At 60.7% G+C, this 6347-nt stretch overlaps 1 protein-coding gene across 1 annotated transcript in view; it reads right to left on the reverse strand.

The window, feature by feature from the left end:
* The window catches only part of PARP10 (poly(ADP-ribose) polymerase family member 10), a 39284-nt gene that overhangs the window by 31521 nt on the left and 1416 nt on the right, over nucleotides 1–6347 (reverse strand). The window lies entirely within an intron of this gene.

Below are 6347 nucleotides of genomic sequence, written 5' to 3' on the forward strand. Positions count from 1 at the left end.
TGTTCCTAAATATATCAACCACGTTGAAACAAATTCACATTTTCAAAACAAGCACTTTAGCAAACTGTATTTTTTAGGATTCCCTCCTATAACCAGATCTCTCAGTAACACGACAAATTAAGAGACTGCACCAGAGAAGGTACTCATCTGTGTCACAAATTGTAGCGTGAAATTCCTCAAGCTGGGGCTCAAGGACCCAGACTGGCCGAAGAGGGGCTCTGGGGTCAGAGTCTCCCACCTGCGAGGCGTCAGCCTAAACACTGTGGTGCAAGACGCTAGAAAGAGAGGATGGTCACGGCAAGTCTCGGCGTTGGTCAGCCCAAGCGGCTCTCCGTCGTCACCGCCAAGCAAACGAGCTCAGCTCTAGAGAGTTCTCGGGTCACAAACCCAGGGCACGGACGGCAGATTCTAAGGACGCTGGGTTTGGGAAAGTCTTTACTTCTGATCTGCTGAGGAAGGGAGGAGAGAAGAGACACTTCCCTAGGACCAGGCAGAGAAGGCTGGCCAAATATGTCACAGGAAGAAGTGTGGGCAACTCTGCCCCCCTGATCCAACCGGAGCCCAGGCCCAGACCCAGAGCCCCGCCCAGGGCTCACCTGCAGGCATGGGGACCCGGGCAGCCTCAGGGCCAAGGGCAGGAAGGTCTGAGTGGCTGCTGACAGGGGTGGCCGATGCCCCCAGGTTGGGCTCTAATCCTGTGCCAATCCCAGTATCTGACATGCAGCTGGGTGACCTTCTCAGGCCCACCTAGCGTGTGCCTGTTGGCCGTGAGCTGCCCCCCTTCTAGCAGCTTTCCCTCTGCTAGCCCGGGGCATGGGCAGGAGGGACCCCAAGCGTCGGAAGTCTGTCACCACAACCAGCTGTTGAGCGCCACGTGAAGGCCCCCACCTGACCTCCGCTCTCACCCTCATGTGACCTTCAAGACGAACCCGCTCCGCGATGCGACAGCCCGGCCTGCGTGACCTCACACTCCCTCTCGCCCCGCCCTCCAGATTCAGGCCTAAAACCAGGCCCCTCTGTCCCCTGCCACTTCCCTCTGTGTTCACAGAGGTTCCTGATGAAAACCCCTCGGGAAGGGTCTCTTCGGATTGGGCTGAGCTGAGGGCTGGGAAGGCGGGTCTGCCCTCAGGCGCAGGGCCGGCAACAGTCTGACAGAGAGGCGCCCGGAGCCGGAGCCAGGGCCGGGCACGGGCTGGGGGCGGGAAGGCTGGTGTGGCAGGCAGGGGGGCAGAGTGCCCGGCTCACGGGAGGCGTGGGAGGACCAGGGAGGTGTGCAGTGGAGGGGCCGGCACAGTCCGGCGTGAAGTCGGCGTGCACTTTGAGGGGCTGCAGGTGCGGAGGCTGCGGGGGGCAGGCAGGGACGTCTGGGCTCTACCTGGAGCCGAGGGGCAAGGGCAGTGGCAGGGCCAGGCGGGGCCCATGCACTTGCCCTGCGGGGTTCACCCAGAGCCCGTGGGGTGCTGGGAGCGGCCTCAAGGACCCAACAGAGACGAGTGTCCCGCGGCCCTGGGGTCACGGGTCACGCAGTCACGTGAACTGGTGGTTAAAGCTCCTCCCTTCACTCCAAAGCCTCCGAGCCTTAACGTCCCACCGGGTGTAAAACCCGAACCCCCGTGTGAGCCCCGCACGCTGCCCTCTGCTTCTCTGGTCGGCCGCCGCCTCTCTCTCCGTGGCTCACTCCCCGCCATCTCCTAGGCCTCCCGGATCATCTTCCAAAGTGCGGCAGGCCTGCTCGTGTGCCCAGGGCCTTTGCACTGGCTGGCCCTCTATCTAGAAGGCTTGCCCCTCAACGTCCTCACCTCTTGTCCTGCCCCCGCCTCGAGTCGCTGCCCAAGCGCCGCCTTGCCGGGTAGGCCCTCTGACCGCTCTGTACTGAACGCCGTCGCCTCCGCTTGCTCGCCCTTTCCCCGCGTTACGCGCCCCCACGGCCCGCAGCGCCACCACCCTCGTCATCCTTCTCTCCGTCGACCGCCCGTGGTCCCGCCGGGACATCAGCTCTGAGGCAGCAGGCCTTTGCTGCGTTCCCTGCATCAGTGAGAGATGGCGTCGATGGCTGCCGTGGAGCAAACGTACGGTCCTTACAGAAGCCACGAGAGCGCGTCGCAAGCCCACGTGGAAGAGGGGGAGACTGGGGCATCAGAGGGCCACGTGTCCTCTGGCCTAAGCCTAGCCGCCGCTGGCAGGGCGGTCCTTGGCTCGGGCCCGTCAGATCCCAGCCCCGTCCCCCACCTCCACGCCCCTCTGTGCCTCCCCCCCGGACTTTGAGAACGCCCTCCAGTCAAGGAACGGGGCTGGGGAGCCCGGGGTTCCTGCCAACAGCTTCCAGGCTGCCCTGCCCTGGGCAGCTCCTGGCCATAGCAACGGAGCCAGAGAGGGCCGAGGTTCCTTGTCTGTTCCCCGCTGTCCCCCGCAACGGCGCCTGGCAGGCTTTCAAGATCTCTGGGCTGAAGAGAAAACGCATTTAGCTCACCCTCTGTGCCAGACGTTGCCTCCTCGCTATTCTACACACATTACCTCATCTAAGCCTCACAACAAAACAACAGTAGGAGGAGGGAGCATTATTACCCCACCTGACAGACAAAGGAACAGAGGCGCAGCGGAGCGGGCTGCCCCGGGCCCACACAGCAAAGCTGGAGACGAGACCCACGACCCCTCTGGGGCTGCTGAAGGGGAACCCTGAGGGGGTCTCCCAAGCTGGGCTGTGAAGCAGGAGCAGGAATCAACTGAGGGTCAGGGCGGGGGGCACACAGGTCTGACGTGGGGACTGTGGAGCCTGGGGGCCTGAACCCCAACCACACACGCCCAGCAGCCCTGGCTCCTAGCCCCCTCCCCTCTCTCGGGCTGACCAGCCCTCCTCCTCCTCGCCGCCCTCCAGGTGACACTTCTCAAAAACCCGAGAGGGCCCTGCTACCAACATGGAGACGTGGCCGAGGCTCCAGAGCCCCGAGCCCTTCACAAGGGGCAATGGACAAGCCCCGGGGTTGGTGACCGAGGTCTCACTGCTAGAACATTCCGCCTCTAGCCGAGACCTGGACGGTCTGTCCTCTGAGGCTGCTCTTCCCGACTCTGGCTGCCGGGGCTCCAGGTAGATGAGCAGGTGCCCCTGTGCCCCCCAGGGCTGGCTGCCTGCCCACGGCCCTCCAGACTCAGGGATGGCACAGCCAGCCCCTCAGAAACCCAGAGGCACGTCCGCAGAAGGCCAACTAGCAGCCGGCCTGTTTCTACCGCGAGCCAATGTGTCTTCTCCAGCTTCATGGCGGGAATTCTTTCAGAAAAGAGAAGAAAAGATGGAATAAAGATGCACTGATACATTTGGTGAGCACCTACTATGCTCCAGGGCCTGTGCTGGGCTCTGGGACGCAGAGCAGAGTGTGCTGTGGCCCGTGTCCTCTCCGGGCCACCGCGCTGGGCCCTCTGAGTGTAGCCCGGAGCCAGGAGTGGGTCAGAAAGACCCCTTGGCAGCTGTGCAGAGAGGCTGCAGCAGAAAGGGTGAGGCTGGATGCAGGAAGAGCAGGCCAGAGACTAGGCTGCCCCACCAAGCTCCGACCTTGACAGCTGGGAGATGCAGGAAGATTGGGCCAGTCATGGGGACCTGGAAAGCCCAGGCACCCGGCAGGGCTGTGTCTCGGTGCCTCACCTGCAGGAGGAGGCGACTGTACATCTGCCTGGGGGCGCGGGTGTTGGGACTGTTGCAACAGTGCCTGGAGGGTGCCGCCGACCCCATGGGAGCGCAGACCGGGCAAATGCCCCCAGGAGCTCCTTGCAGCACCAGGATGTGGCTGCGAGCCCACAGACCCTGAGGTTAAACGGGACTGCAAAGACCGCACGGCCGGTGTTGCTAGAGTTGCGTTAGCCGCGCGCAGGCTGGCCCCTCCTCAGGAGGGCACGGGAAGCACAATGGGGTGTGGACAGAGGGCTCCAGGGTGAAGGTCCCCGTTCTTCAGCAACTTAGTGCCTTGAGAAGATGGCTTTAAAACAAAGTTTGCTAAACCTACAAAGAATCCCAAGCCAAGACAGGAGCAAAGATCCCTGAAGGCCTGGCCAAGTTGGCGCGCCGAGCTGAGTCTAATGAGGCAAATCTGAACGGGGACAAACTGTGCAAAAGCCGGTGGCCCAAGACCAGACGAGGGGGTCTGACTCAGCACGAGCAAGTGGGAAAACACTGAAGGTCTGTGTGCAGCGAATTCCTGATGAGCCCGTGGGGACTGCAAAGCCAGAGTAGAGGCGTGGAGGTTCCCGTCACTCCTGCAGCCCTGACCTCCCCGTAGCAGGACCTGAGAACCATTCCACAGTGACACTGGCCAGGAGCTCAGACAGAAGAGCAGGACAGAGGACATCGAGGGGTGGCCCCATGCGTGCACACCCCAAACTCCTGCCCCCAAACACATGATCCAAATTAACGCGGGTCAATTTTTGGATGAATCCCTCGCTCGCCAGATTTTTGCTACTCTCAATCCCAAACTCAAACCTAATAGATTTGGATACCAAAGGACACTGTCTATGTGATATAACAGCAAAAAAAAAAAAGATGAGAAAATGAAAGAGAGCAAATGAAGCCTGAAGAGGGTGAGTACAAGGAAAAGGGCAGGAGGCTGCAGCTCAGCGCCTGGGGGAGCCGGGTCTTCTGAGGAGAGGCTGGGGCCAGCAGAGGTACAGTGATCTGCAAGCAGGCAGTGGGGACAGCATCTGGCCCGGCCCCGGGCTTCCAGAGCTGGAAGGGGCTGGGGAGCCCGCAGCTGCACCCCGCCCTCTGCACCACCTCCTCCTGGGAGCTGTGGTGCCCCCACCTCCTCGTGACCTTCCTGCTCACTTCTCACACTCAGGAACCCGGCATCGGCCAAATGGCTCCAGCCAAACAGCCCTCCCTAAGTCCCCAGTGACTTCCAAGTCCCTAAGGCCGATGCACACTTTGTCCTCCTGTCACCTGGCCTCTCGGCGCCATTCTATGTCCTAAGCCTGTGGCGGTGCCAGCCCAGCCCCCCAGGCCCCTCCTCGTGTCCCTGTGGCATTTCCATCCTGCGTTCTCTGCGGGCTTGTCCTGCTCTTCAAGGCCCAGGAGGCCTAAAGTCTATTGTCTTTCATGACTTACTGATTCCTGGGTGACCTCCCCCACCACTGTGGCTTCATCTGCCGTCTAGAAGCTGATGACCCCAAGTGGTATCTTTCCAGTCCGCGCAGCAGGTCCTCCCCTGGGACCCGAGCGGTAACCACTGCCTCCTTGAATTCACTCCTCAGAGGCTTCGTGGCACCCTCTCTCAGCAGCGCGTCCAAACCTGACTCAGGGTCTTTGCTCTAAACTTGGTCTTGCTCCCTGCTGGGCTGGGGTCACCAGCAGCTGTGAGGCTGTCCCTGCTCACGCCCGTGCCCAAGACCAGGCCACCAGGGACCCGCTGAACTGCTCTCCACCTCCTCGGCACCGCTGCAGCCAAGGCACCTGCGCCGCTTGCTTGGGTGACTGTGGCGGCCTCCTTACTGCGCTCCGTTCAGCGGCTCTTTCTCTCCAATCCATTAGCACGTGCCCTTCTTAAAGCCCTTCAAGGGCTTCCCAAGGCCTTTAGGATGAAGATTGATATGAGCCCTGCGGCCGCCAGGCCCCATCACAGCCTGGGCCCTCAGTCCTCCGTGCCCCGCGCCCCGCCGCCGGGTCCATCACGCAAGCCGGCCTCCTTCAGGCCTTCAGCGGCACACAGCCCTGGGGCCTCTGCACGGGAAGTTCTTCTCCCACCAGAGACTCCTCCTTCGTGTCACCTGAATCATCACTTCCTCAGGGAAGGCTACCCTGAGCTGGCTGGGTCTCCCCTGCCCGCTGCACCCTCTCCCGGCACCACACTCAGCATTCATCACGGTGGTAATTCAACGTTTATGTGTGACTGTTCGATCCTCGGCTGCTCCGCACTGTACTTGATATGGCCGATACGGCAGGGACAACGCCTGATTATGACTAGGATTGAACCCCCAGTTCCCAGCACAACGCCTGCCATACAGTCGGTGCTCAGTATATATATTTGTGGAGGAAAGTAGCACTGGCACAATGGGAAACACAGATGGTGTATCAGTCAGCGTTCCTGTATATTAAGAGATTTATTTTAAGGAACTGGCTCACACAAGCGTGGAAATAGCACGTCCGAAGTCTGTGGAGCAGACCAGGAGACCGGAAACTCAGGCAGAATTTCTAGGCCAGCGTCGAGGCACAATTCCTTCTTCCCTGGAAAACGTCACTTTTCTATTCTTAAGGCTTTCGAATGATTGTATGAAGACCACCCACATGACTGAGAATAATCTGCTTTACTTAAAGTCAACCTTCAGAGCAATGACTAGGCTAGTGTTTGACCAACTACCTGGGCAGC

Source organism: Kogia breviceps, chromosome 17 (genome assembly GCF_026419965.1).
Source record: "Kogia breviceps isolate mKogBre1 chromosome 17, mKogBre1 haplotype 1, whole genome shotgun sequence".
Taxonomy (NCBI): domain Eukaryota; kingdom Metazoa; phylum Chordata; class Mammalia; order Artiodactyla; family Physeteridae; genus Kogia; species Kogia breviceps.